The sequence below is a fragment of the Chiloscyllium punctatum genome, chromosome 39 (assembly GCF_047496795.1).
Source record: "Chiloscyllium punctatum isolate Juve2018m chromosome 39, sChiPun1.3, whole genome shotgun sequence".
Taxonomy (NCBI): domain Eukaryota; kingdom Metazoa; phylum Chordata; class Chondrichthyes; order Orectolobiformes; family Hemiscylliidae; genus Chiloscyllium; species Chiloscyllium punctatum.
In genome coordinates, this window is record NC_092777.1 from 27,945,128 (window position 1) to 27,959,284 (window position 14,157).

A 14,157-nucleotide genomic window follows, 5' to 3' on the forward strand; every position below is an offset into this window, starting at 1 on the left:
ACACACCTTAAACGTATTTCTAAATGTTTTAGATTCATCCCAGTGGCTGCTTTCACCTTGATACCTCCATAGTCTTCTGTCTTTTGATTTCACCATGACCACTTTGTTCATTCTTTCCAGATGATGCCTGGCTTAGTCCTTGACAATGCATTTACAACCTGTGACCAGTTGCTTCATGCGTATCTTCACTTGCAAGTTCCCTTCCAAGTCACATACCACCTTCAGTTGGAAATAAATTCCAGTTCACTGGGTCAAAATCCTGAATTTCGCTAACAACAAGGTGGGTGTACTTACACAAAACGCATTGCAGCAGTTTGCGAAGGCAACTTGTCATCACCTCCTCAAGGGGAGTTATGGATGGGTACCAAATGTTGACCTTGCCAGAGACACCCGACATCCCATGAATAAATTTAAAATGTCAACATTTACTAATCCTGAGTGTGTATTTATTTTTAAGATCTCAGCATTATATGAATAGAACATGCTGCATTCATTCTGTGTTGAAAGGTTGTTGAACAAACAATCAATCAATTTGTTTAGAGGCTGCGCTTTATAAGATTCAGTTATTGGATTGAGTTTGTGAAAGAAATTAAAGTGAGGCTATTGGCATCCTCCATTATTAAAGTTTAAACTGAATCATAGAAACAAGAGGATCTTAGAAATTTACAGCATGGAGTTGGCCATTTGGCTTATCATGCCTTTACAGACTGACAAGGAGGCTTCCAACCTAATCCACTTTATTGGTTATGGTCCTTACAAAAATACAGCAGTCACACCTCTCTGGGGTAGCATAATGGAAATCAAGCCCTGATATTCTCAGGGTCATCACAATAGTCAGTTTAATCTAAGTTCGAAAAGTACCTGTCTAATAGACTCCAGGCTAACTGGCCTCTTCTCTGTATTTAACAAGAACTGCTATTTTTTATTAGATTAGATTCTCTACAATATGGAAACAGGCCCTTTGGCTCAACAAATCCACACCAACCCTCTGAAGAGTAGCCCACCCAGCCCCAATCCCCTACTCTATATTTACCCTTGACTAATGCACCTAACACCTAACACCTAACACCTAATTTAGCATGGCCAATTCACCTAACCTGCACATCTTTGGATTATGGGAGGAAACCAGAGTACCCGGAGGAGACCCACGCAGATACAGGGAGAACGTGCAAACTACACACAGACAGTCACCCAAGGCAGGAATTGAATACGGGTCCCTGGTGCTGTGAGGCAGCAGTGCTAACCACTGAACCACTGTGCTGCCCCTAAAAGACTGCCGTTAGGAACAAAACTGTTTCAGTCCAGTTTTGAATTGGGGTCCTTTCGCCTGTAACGCGAATGTGATAACCACTAAACTACAGAAACATGCCGCAACGAGTGAATGGATAAATGATTAGAATTCTAGCCACAAGTAAACAACAATGAACTGACAGCATATTAGAAATTAATCTAATAGTTAAAACTCTAACCCCCTTCTAATAGCACTCTATGCACGCATACACACTGATGAAAAGGATATTGATGTTATGGATTAAGGTGTGGGCTGGAGGTGAAAGGACTGAGGAAACATTGGCACCTGTCCTTAGGATTCAATGGAGAGGTTTCCTTTGCTTCCCAAGTTTTTCAATTATCTGAGATTTTCTTTAGTCTCTTTCACTTCTTCACAGAATGCAGAGAGTGGCTGATTTACAAATTATAAAGTCTCTGACTTTTTGGCTAAAAGCAACAGCTTATAGTAACTGGTAGGAGAAACCAATTGCCCTTTCTTTTACTGGAGAGAGAAAGAGAGACCATCTCTCTTCCTGTCACTGATCCTCCACACCTTAGGTTGGTATGATACCCAGGAACCAATCAGAGAGCTGACATTAGGCTGATCAGTTTTGACATCCATAACTGGTTATAATTTCTCAAATCAATCAGTTACTTATTCCTAGCCAAATCTCACTTTGTACACACATCTGGTGCCATACTTACAACATCTACTGCTTATAGTGTAAGGATTTATAATGAGTTTCAATAACATGCTTTTGAAAAAGTAGAGCAATTTCTTCCTTAGTTCTTTGTTGTGAACAGTCCTTTGCCAATTCAGTCCATAATCAAAAATAAAGTAAAATAAAAAAGAAGCAGTCTTCCCACAAACATATGAATTAGGACCAAGCGTAGGTCATTCAGCCTGTAACGCCTGCTCCACCATTCAATAGCTAATCTGATTGAAGTTAAAAATCACAACACCAGGTTAAAGTCCAACAGGTTTAATTGGAAGCACACTAGCTTTCGGAGCGACACTCCTTCATCAGGTGATAGTGGAGGGCTCAATCCTAACACAGGATTTACAGCAAATATTTACAGTGTGATGTAGCTGAAATTGTACATTGAAAAATTGATTGTCTGTTAAGCCTTTCATCTGTTAGAATACAGTGATAGTTTCACTTCCTTCATGTGTAAAACTTAAAAAGTTGCATTCTCGGGTTAGCTGTGAACAATGGTGATAGCTAGACAATATGTTGAAGGTGTTGGCTCCCTGTGTTCTCTGTCTATGCCATGATGTTAAGTTTGATTCTAATCTTAAAAAGTGAGATAATGGAATTTTACATAAATTCATGCAGTTTTTGAGCTCAGAGTTCTACATGAATGTATGCAGTTTTTGAGCAAAGTGCAATGTAACCCTGCAAGTACAAATTCACCCCACAAAATATATGTGTGCATGTGGGTCTTTGTCTGTCTGTGTGTGAGTGTCCATCTGGGGTGGGGGTTGAGTGTGAGAAAGTGCGTGTGTGTGTGTGTGTAGTGAGTGCAGAGTGTCTTCAGTCTGTGAGGGGGTGCATGTGGGAGTGTATGTCTGTAAGGTTGTGTGTGGGTGTCTGTGTACGCATCTGTGTGTATGTGTGTCCGTGTGTATTTGTGTATAGGAATGCCTGTGTGTGTGAGTGAGTATGTGTGTGCAGGAGCATCTCTGTATGTGTATAGTGTAATGGTGGTCACCTGTAATGTGACATGAACCCAAGGTCCTGGTTGAGACCCTCCCTATGGGTACCGAACTTAGCTATCAGCCTCTGCTCGGTCACTTTTCTCTGCTGACTGTCCTGAAGTCCACCTTGGAGGATGGTCACCCAAAGGTCCGAGGCTGAATGTCCTGGACCACTGAAGTGTTCCCCAACTGGGAGGGAACACTCCTGTCTGTTGATTATTGTGCGGTGCCCATTCATCCGTTGTCGTAGCCTTTGCTCGGTTTCCCCAATGTACCATTCCTCCGAGCATCCTTGCCTGCAACGTATAAGGTAGACAACGTTGGCTGAGTCACATGAGTACCTGCCACGTACAAGGTAGGAGGTGTCCCCACGCGTAATAGTGGTATCTATGTCCACAATCTGACACGTCTTGCAGTGTCTACCATGACAGGGTTGTATGGAGTTGTCTTGAGAGCCGGGCAGTTTGGCGGTTGTTTAAAGGCAAGTAGTGGAGGTGTGGGGAAGGTCTTGGTGAGGTGCTCATCCTCATTGATAATGTGTTGCAGGTCACGAAGAACATGGGTAAATTTTCAGCTCTTGGGAAATACTAAACAACGAAGGGTACCCTGTTGGTTGCAGCACGTGTCTGTCTCCTGTGGAGGTCATTACGGTTCCTTGCTGTGGCACGTCAGAACTGGCGGTCGATGAGTTGAGCATCGTACCCCGTTCTTGTGAGGACATCCTTGAGTACTTCCAGGTGTCTGTCACATCCCTTCTCATCTGAGCAGATCCAGTGTATGCATAGGTGATGGCTGTTTTAATATGTTTTGGGTGGAAGCTGGAGAAGTGTAGCATTGTGAGGTTGTCTGTGGGTTTGCGGTAGAGTGTGGTGCTGAGGTGTCCATCCTTGATGGAGACGCATGTGTCCAAGAATGAGACAGACAGTTGAGAGTAGTCCATGGTGAGTTTGATGTTGGAATGAAACTTGTTGATGTCACTGTATAGTTTTATCAGTGACTCCTCGCCATGGGTCCAGAGGAAGGAAATGTCGTCAATGTACCTGGTGTACAATGTTGGTTGGAGATCGTGCATAGAGAAGAAGTCTTGTTCGAACCTGTGCTTAAAAATGTTGGCATCCAAATCAATCTGATTGAACACCTTGAAAATGTTCAGTTAATCAAGGAGAGCCAGTGTGGACAAATAGGTTATGCCTCACAAACCTCAAGTTTTTTGAAAAGGTGACTAAAGTAGTCAATAGGGAAATGTCTATGGTTTTGTTGATACGGACTTCCAGAAAGCATTTGATAAAGTCCCACATAAGAGGTTGTTAACTGAGGGAATGGAACACCCATGGAACTGAGAGAAAATTGCTGGCATGGCTGTGAAATTGGTTGTGACAGGTAATAGAAAGTGGGGATCATGGATGGCTCAATGGTTAACACTGCTGCTTCACTGCGCCAGGAAGTTGAGTTTCAATTCCAAACTCGGGCAACTGTCTGTGTATAGTTTGGACATTCTCCCAATGTCTGTGTGGGTTTCCTCACACAGCCCAAAGATGAGTAGGTTAGGTGAATTGGCGATGCTAAATTGCCCATGGTGTTCAGGGATGTGTAGGCTGAAGGCATTAGTCAGGGGAAATGTAGAGCAATAGGGTAGAGGGATGTGTCTGGGTGGGCTACTCTTTGGATGGTCGGTGTTGACTTGTTGGGCCAAATGGCCTGTTTCCACACTGTAGGGATTCTATGATAAGTACTCAAATTGTTGTCCCACAAGGATCTATGTTAGGCCTTCAATTATTCACATGATTTATTAATGATGGTATAGAAAACCATGCATCAAATTTCACGTTTGTGCATGGACATACCTGGGCAATTTTCCACATTGTCAGGCAGAAGCTCACTGTGTAATTGCTTGGCTAGTGGAGCAACAAGTTCTGGAGCATAAGTCTTCAGTATTATTGCCGAAACATTGTCAGGCCCCATAGACTTTACAGTATCCAGTGCTTCCAACTGTTTCTTCATATCACATGGAGTGAATCGAACAGGCTTGAGACTGGTGTCTATGGTGCTTGGGAACCACTGCAGGAGGCCAAAATGGATCTCCACTCAGCACTTCTGGCTGAAGATTGTTGCAAATGATTCAGCCTTACCTTTTGAACTGATGTGTTGGGCTCTTCCATCATTGAGGATGGAGATATTCATGGAGACTTTTCCCCATAGTGAGTTGTTTAATTGCCCACCACTATTCACAACTAGGTGTGCCAGGACTGCAGAGCCTAGCTCTGATCTGTTAATTGTAGGATTGCTTGGCTCTATCATTTACTGATTATGGTGTTTGGTATACAAATCATCCTGTTTTGGTGACCTCAAATAGCCCTGTCCCAATCTATCTATCTCTGCCTTAAAAATCATCAATACCTCTGCCTCTACTGTCCTCTGTGGAAGAAAATTCCAAAGACTCATGAGCCTCAAAGAGACAGAAAAATCCTCAACTCTGTTTTAAATGGTAAGACCCATTATTTCTAACTTGTGTCCCATACTCTAGTTATGGTAAGTAGATGTTAGATATTCACTATAATCATTAAGTAAAAGTTAGACCTTGTCGATTCTGCTTTAAGGACATATTTAATGTGGTAAGCAGTCCTAATGACTATCAATCAAACTCTGAGACTGAAAATGAACTTTTACAAGAATGAAGTATAATTCATTTGGATTTTAAATATTGTTCAAAACCAAAATAAAAATATATTTTATATTTTATTTCTGTCTCTTTATCTTACTCTTTTAATCCCATATTTCTTCTCTTTTATATTTTGTGTTCTGTATCCGATTAGGCATTCAATTAAATATTCAAGCTTGCAGTTCCTTGTTCGGACCAAATGCTTCATTAACAATTTTTGAATCCAGTTAGTTATGAATTCCACAAACATTTGACCTATTCACATACATTTCAGCTTCTGTAGAGTATCCCATTTTGAAGTGGCTCTCTATTTACTGCAAGTTTCAGTCCAGAATCTTGTGGAATGGTTGACAAATAAATGGAGCCATCGAGAACAAATACCTTTATATTCCTAGCTCCAGGCATCATATTTTTGAGCCATGCAGGAAGTTAAATTGGTCAGTTATTACTTTACATGCTAAATGGGATGCTGTGCATTCCATATTTTCTGTATAGAGCTAGATTTTCTATTTAGCCATGAAAGAACAACACTGTCACTGATCTCAAAAGAACCTATTCACAAGAGTCTAGTAAAAAGAAAACTTGCACTTATATCTCTTGGCTCACACATCTTTTTTCATAATCAGGAGACACCTCAAAGCACCTTACACTAAATGAAGTATGTTTAAGTGAACACTGATATAGTGTAGAAAATCTCTGTGGTCTCTGTTGCATGGATTCCACCTTTCCGTAGGTCAACTAGTTTCTGACACTAGGCCATGGAAGTCTTCACTTATGCAGTGCCAGTCATAGAGTCATAGAGATGTACAGCATGGAAACAGACCCTTCGGTCTAACCTGTCCATGCCGACCAGATATCCCAACCCAATCTAGTCCCCCACCTGCCATCACCCAGTCCATATCCCTCCAAACCCTTCCTATTCATATACCCATCCAAATGCCTCTTAAATGTTGCAATTGTACCAGCCCCCACCACATCCTTTGGCAGCTCATTCGAAACATGTACCATCCTCTGCGTGAAAAGGTTGCCCCTTAGGTCTCTCTTAAATCTTTCCCCTCTGAACCTAAGCCTATGCCCTCTAGTTCTGGACTCCCCGATCCCAGGGAAAAGACTTTGTCTATTTATCCTATCCATGACCCTCATAATTTTGTAAACCTCTATAAGGTCACCCCTCAGCCTCCGATGCTCCACGGAAAACAGCCCCAGCCTGTTCAGCCTCTCCCTGTAGCTCATATCCTCCAACCCTGGCAACATCCTTGTAAATATTTTCTGAATCCTTTCAAGTTTCACAACATCTTTCCGATAGGAAGGAGAACAGAATTGCACGCAATATGCCAGCATTGGCCTAACCAGTCTCCTGTACAGCCGCAACATGACCTCCCAACTCCTGTATTCAATACTCTGACCAATAAAGGAAAGCATACCAAACACCTTCTTCACTATCCTATCTACCTGCGACTCCACTTTCAACGAGCTATGAACCTGCACTCCAAGGTCTCTTTGTTCAGCAACACTCCCTAGGATCTTACCATTAAGTGTATAAGTCCTGCTAGGATTTGCTTTCCCAAAATGCACCACCTCGCATTTATCTGAATTAAACTCCATCTGCCACTTCTCAGCCCATTGGCCCATCTGATAAAGATCCTGTTGTAATCTGAGGTAACCCTCTTTGCTGTCCACTACACCTCCAATTTTGGTGTCATCTGCAAACTTACTAACTGTACCTCTTATGCTCGCATCCAAATCATTTATGTAAATGACAAAAAGTAGAGGGTCCAGCGCCGATCCTTGTGGCACTCCACTGGTCACAGGCCTCCAGTCTGAAAAACAACCCTCCACCACCACCCTCTGTCTTCTACCTTTGAACCAGTTCTGTATCTAAATCAGCTTTTGAAAATTCTTGCCTAATACTGTCAAAATTGGCCTTTCTCCAATTTAGAACTTCAACTTTTAGATCTGGTCTATCCTTTTCCATCATTATTTTAAAACGAATAGAATTATGGTCACTGGCCCCAAAGTGCTCCCCACTGACACCTCAGTCACCTGCCCTGCTTTATTTCCCAAGAGTAGGTCAAGTTTTGCACCTTCTCTAGTTGGTACACCCACATACTGAATCAGAAAATTGTCTTGTACACACTTAAGAAATTCCTCTCCATCTAAACCTTTAACACTATGGCAGTCGCAGTTGATGTTTGGAAAATTAAAATCCCCAACCATAACTACCCTATTATTCTTACAGATAGCTGAGATCTCCTTTCAAGTTTGTTTCTCAATTTCCCTCTGACTATTGGGGAGTCTATAATACAATCCCAATAAGGTGATCATCCATTTCTTATTTCTCACTTCCACCCAAATAACCTCCCTGGATGTATTTCCGGGAATGTCCTCCCTCAGCACAGCTGTAATGCTATCCCTTATCAAAAATGCCACTCCCCTCCTCTTTTGCCTCCCTTTCTATCCTCCCTGTAGCACTTGTATCCTGGAACATTCAGCTGCCAGTCCTGCCCATCCCTGAGCCATGTTTCCGTAATTGCTATGATATCCCAGTCCCATGTTCCTAACCATGCCCTGAGTTCATCTGCCTTCCCTGTTAGGCCCCTTGCATTGAAATAAATGCAGTTTAATTTATTCGTCCTACCTTCTCTCTGCCTGCCCTGACTGTTTGACTCACTTCTGTTCTCAGCTGTACCCGTCTCAGATCGATCTCTTTCCTCACTATCTCCCTGGGTCCCCCCCCCCCCCCCCCCCCACCTTACTAGTTTAAATCCTCCCAAGCAGTTCTCGCAAATTTCCCTGCCAGTATATTAGTCCCTTCCAATTTAGGTGAAATCTGTCCTTCTTGGACAGGTCACTTCTACCCCAAAAGAGTTTCCAATGATCTAAAAATGTGAATCCTTCTCCCATACACCAGATCCTCAGCCATGCATTCATCTGATCTATCCTCCTATTCCTGCCCTCACTAGCTCGTAGCACTGGGAGTAATCCAGATATTACTACCCTTGAGGACCTCCTTTTTAAAATTCTACCTAACTCTCTGTAATCTCCCTTCAGAGTCTCAACTTTTTCCCTTCCAATGTCGTTGGTTCCAGTGTGGACAATGACCTCTCGCTGGTCCCTCTCCCCACTGAGAACATTCTGCACCCTCTCTGAGACATCCTTGATCCTGGCACCAGGGAAACAACACACCATTCTGCTTTTTCTCTGCTGGCCACAGAAACGTCTGTCTGTACCTCGGACTACAGAATCCCATAACACAATTGATCTCTTGGAAGCCGACGTACCCCTCGTTGCATTAGAGCCAGTCTCAATACCAGAAACTTGGCTGTTCGTGCTACATTCCCTGAGAATCCATCACCCCCTACATTTTCCAAAACAGCATCCCTGTTTGAAATGGGTATATCCACAAAAGACTCCTGCTCTAGCTGCCTACCTCTCTTACCCTTCTGGGTGTTAACCCATCTATGTGACTGTATCTGAGACTTCCCCCCTTTCTATAACTGCCATCTATCATATACTGTAGCTGTTGCAAATCCCTCATCGTTTCTATTTGTCTCTCCAACCAATCCACTCGATCTGATAAGATTTGCATCCAACAGTATTTATGGCAGATATAATCCGCAGTAACCCTTAAACTCTCTTTAAACTCCCACATCTGACAAGAAGTACTTATCACAGTAAAGGTCATTTTTTGCTCCTTCACAATCTACAGACCCAGAAAATAATACCGTTTTATTCCACTACAAACACTTCCCCAGGTTAAATTAATAGCTATGGCTTATATTTTAAGTTTAATCAAGAGACTTATCTCCAAAAACATATAATCAAGAAAGAATCCACTGTACCCACTACTGCAGCCTTTCTCTTGGACAGACTTAAAACAACAATTAACTTATCTGATTCTGTGCTGTGAACTTCGCCCAACAGTTCCTCCAAGATTAGTTGTGAATTTCACTGTTTGTTAATTTTCCCAGATGCACTCCGATGTCCAGCGATACACGAATTCAAACAGCAAAGGCGGTAACTGTGTTTCTTTCTTTCTTTTTCTCTCTCTTTATCTTTCTCTTTCTTTCTCTCTCTCTCTCTCTCCTGCACTGTCCTCGCTATGTGCTTCCTTTGTCTGCCCTTCTCCCTTTTAAACTGCTGTTGTTTTGACTTTTGTTTCCCAAAGTTCCAAAACAATGCAACAGCATATAAAACAGTAATTGCTGCTCCTGGAAATTGAGGAAATCACCTCCAACAGCTAAAATACCTCAAAAAAGGAGCAGCTCTTACAGCCAGAATTTTTTCCCATCCTCCATCTTGGATTACCCAGACTCCATCTGATTCTTTTCATTCCTGGAGTAAGGTATAGTTTTCTCAATGATCACTTCTAGATCATCACCAAAGGAATCAGCTCTGGAAGAAGTGAATCTGTTGTCAGACGCTTTGACTATTATTTTATGTTTAAAATTCTCACTCTGAGTTGATCTCTTCCTCCCACAACTTTTTGTTTTTCACAGTATCCAGTAGAATCACTGAGAAAGAGTTTTTTTTTAAGTTTGAACCTTTTTTCGTTTGACTTAAAAAATAACTTAAAAGTTTTACCAGAACTTTTTTTTCTGGTTCTTGAAATTTTATAAAAGCCATTGTTAATTTTTATATTTTGCCCACCCATGTACTACATCCTGGCAATATAAACACAAGTAGAAGCACAAGTAGAAGGCCGAGCAGTCCATAGGCACTGAGGACTGTCCATCATTACCACAATGCAAGCTTTCTGAAAGGTTCAATTTTCAGAACAACCAATGCTGCAAATTGTTCTGTGTTGAGTGCAAGTTCATGCAGGGGCAGATGTCCTATCCAGTTCAATGTACATGTTTATGAAGCTATTTTAATCATTTTTGTCTTCAGTTAATGTCGATAAAATTAATAGATTTATAGCAGCCCTTTACCACAATGACACCACTCTTGATATTGATGAAAGGGGGAATATAAAAATCTTTGGATGCAGGACGTCTTTAAAATAAAAGTAGATTATATGATGTCAAGCAAATAAATACCTGTAGTCTCTAAATTATGACAACAAATCAATCCCAAACCATTTCCTAATAATATCTGATGTATTTACTGCTATTAATTACATTTGTGTACTGTTGTTTAAGTGGAGAAGTTCGTTTGCTTGAGGGCACATTTATAGCTCATTCTATATTTGCTATTAGCACTGGCGCCACTGTAGTCCTTAAAAAAGATGGTATGCTGTAGCTGAAAATTTGTGATCTATATAGTGATGTAGACAGCTTAGTGTAGACTGATAGTGATTATATAAATCAGAAGTTAAACTGCAAATTGCATTCTTTTCTACTTGTGTTTATATTGCCAGAATGTAGTACACAGGTGGGCAAAATATAAAAATTAACAATGGCTTTTATAAAATTTCAAATACTTTACAGTCAATAAAGTTTTTCTGAAGTATAGTCACCATTGTAATGAGGAAAACACAGCTGAATACTGGGGGCAAACATGTTCCCAAAGCCAGCAGTGTGATAAATGAATGGACTGTTTAACTGATGAGGGCTGAAAAATAAACATTGACTACAATAGAGGAGAAAACGCAATCTCTTCTTGTAATTGAACCATGGGATCTTTCACTGCCATCTGAGAGGGCAGGCTCATGTTTTCATGTCTCAGCCAAAAGTGAGGAATTGTGACAGTATGGCATTCTCTCTGAAGAGTTAACCTAAATTACTTGTCCACTTGTCTCAATGGGATTTGTACTCAAAACATATTGAATTGGAGGTGAGAATGTTATCATTAAGTGCTACTAGAGAATGTAAATGCAACTTAAGAGAGAAATTGGATTTGCACTTGGAAAGGCTCTCAGCATACCACTTAACATTATTATGCCAGTTATATGAAAATTTAGAGTTGAGTGAACAGGAACCAGTAAAATATTGGATTGATCAACTTAGCAATTTGAATGATTTTCCAGTCCTGGTTATGCACATGTTCTCCATCAGAGTATATGAGAGATTCATCTCAAATTCAAAATATCAGGAAATAACAAGGTGATGGCTAAAACTTCTATTTACTGGTCTCGTTCACATATAATGCTAAACTCTTTACAGATGGATGTTTGTCACCTGTTAGCTAAAGTTCCCTTAATTTTCACTGCTGACTTCTACCTGCTTCTCTTCAGTTGAGAGTTACTAAATTGCATTTATTACACTATTTTGTAAATGAATGAGAGTTGCAAGGATGCTATAGTCAGATCATGTAGCAGTAGAGGAATACTGGCCATCATCAACCATTGTACCTCTAGACATATCAACAGACACAAACAAATATCTGTGAGGAGTAAGAAAGGAACATTTTCCAGATGTTCAAAAAGGGCACATGATTAAAGTTTGCATTTTTACGTGTAGCATTATTAATTATCAAAGTGGTTGTTATGCCCTTGTGCTAGCCACTGCAAAAGTAACTACAGCTAGCATTAATCATAGGGATAGATTTTATGTTTTACATCGTTGCAAGTTGCTACAAGAAATGTGGCTTAAAGAAGGGCAGAACAAAGTGTTAAGAAAAGACAAGAAAGGAAAAAAAGGAGAGGTAGCAGTTAAAGACATAATTGTAATGCTGCACTGTCCCTGAGGGTCAAGGGTAGTGTCAATTTGATTTGAACTCAGGAATGTAAAGGGTGCAATGCTGGGTGTAGGCTAAGACCACCAAACAGTGGTATGAATATACAGGAACAAATCTGCAAGGAAATTACAGAGAAGTGCAAGCATCATGGAGTTGTTTTAATTGGGAACCTTGGTATCTCAAATATAGTCTGACATAGTGGTAGCATAAAGAGCAGCGAGGGCTAAGCATTCCTAAATTGTGTTGAGGAGAAATTTCTGAAGTAATATATGTCCAGATAAACAGGAAAGGTGGAAGCACCAGCCCTGGTTATTGGGAATGAGATGGGCTAAGTAAACCAAGTGTTATTGGGGGACTGTTTGGAGACAGATCATTGCATCATCAGAATTATAGTCAAAAATGACAAAGGACAATCCAGAGCAAGAAGAAGGCAAGAATCGAGCTGGCCAGATAGATTCAAACACTAGGCCAGATTTGACAGGAAAATCTGAAGTTGAACAATGGGCTACTTCAGTGGGTGCTGTAAAGGCACATTCTCTAAATAAAGAAAGATAGGGCAAACAAACCCAGAGAAATAGAGGAATAGATTAAGAGAAAGAAGAAAAAGTGACTTTATGATGGGTGTCAGGTAGAAAATACAATTGAGAACCAAGCTGAATACTTAAGATTTAGAAGAGAGGAGAAAAAGCAAACATGAGAAGCAAAGGGAGATTATAAGAAAAGGCTAACAGCTAAGATAAGAGGGAATTCCAAAGTCTTTTGTTGGTGCAACGACAGTGAAATAGCAGTAAAAAGATAAGTAAGGCCTATTCAGATTTATACTTGGAGGTAGATAATGGCGGCATGGTGGCTCAGTGGTTAGCCCTGCTGCCTCACAGCGCCAGGGACTCAAGTTCAATTCCCGCCCAGACAACCGTCTATGTGGAGTTTGCATGTTCTCCCTGTGTCTGCGTGGGTTTCCTCCCACAGTCCAAAGATGTGCAGGTTAGGTGAATTGGTCATGCTAAATTGCCCGTAGTGTTAGGTGCATTAGTTAGGGGTAAATGTAGGGGAATGGATCTGGGTGGGTTGCTCTTTGGAGGATTGGTGTGGACTTGTTGGGCCAAAGGGCCTGTTTCCACACTGTAGGGAATCTAATCTATTAAATGAATATTTTGTATATGTCTTTTCAAAGGAAGGTGGTACTGTTCAGGCCATGGTGACTGAGGAGGAAACTCAGTCACTAGAAGAGTTCAAAATTAATAAGGAGGTGGTTCTGGATAGACTGTTAGTAGTTAAAGTAGTAGGCTTTGGGATTAGGTGAGATACATGCCAAGGTATTGAAGGAAGTGAGAGTGGAAACTATAGAGACACTTTTTCTAGACTCATGGGTGGTGGCAGAGGACTGGAGAATTGTAAATGTAACGCACTTGTTCAAAAACTGTTGTCAGGCTAAGTCCAACAATTACACAATTTACTTTCGGTTACTGGGACATTTCTTGTAACAATTGTTTAGGATAGAATTAATAGTCACATGAAAACATGTGCATTAATTATGAATAACCAGCACCGATTTCTTTAGGAACAGTTGTGTTTCACTAACCTACTGGAGTTTTATGATAAGGTAACAGAGAGAGTTGATGAGACTAATGTTGTTGACGTGGTTTACATAGGCTTTTGAAAGGCTTTTGATACAGTGCCACGTAACAGACTTGTGAGAAAATAGAGAGTTCATGGAAGAAAAGAGACAGTAGCAACATGGATACAAAATTGATAAGAAACAGAGTAATGATTAATGTGTATTTTTCAATCAGGAGGAAGGCTTGTAGTGGAATTCCCAGGAGTTAGTTTTGGGACTCATGCTTTTCCTGATATACATTAATGATCCAGGTCTTGGTTTGCAGAGGACAAAATTGAAGTTTGGAGATGATGT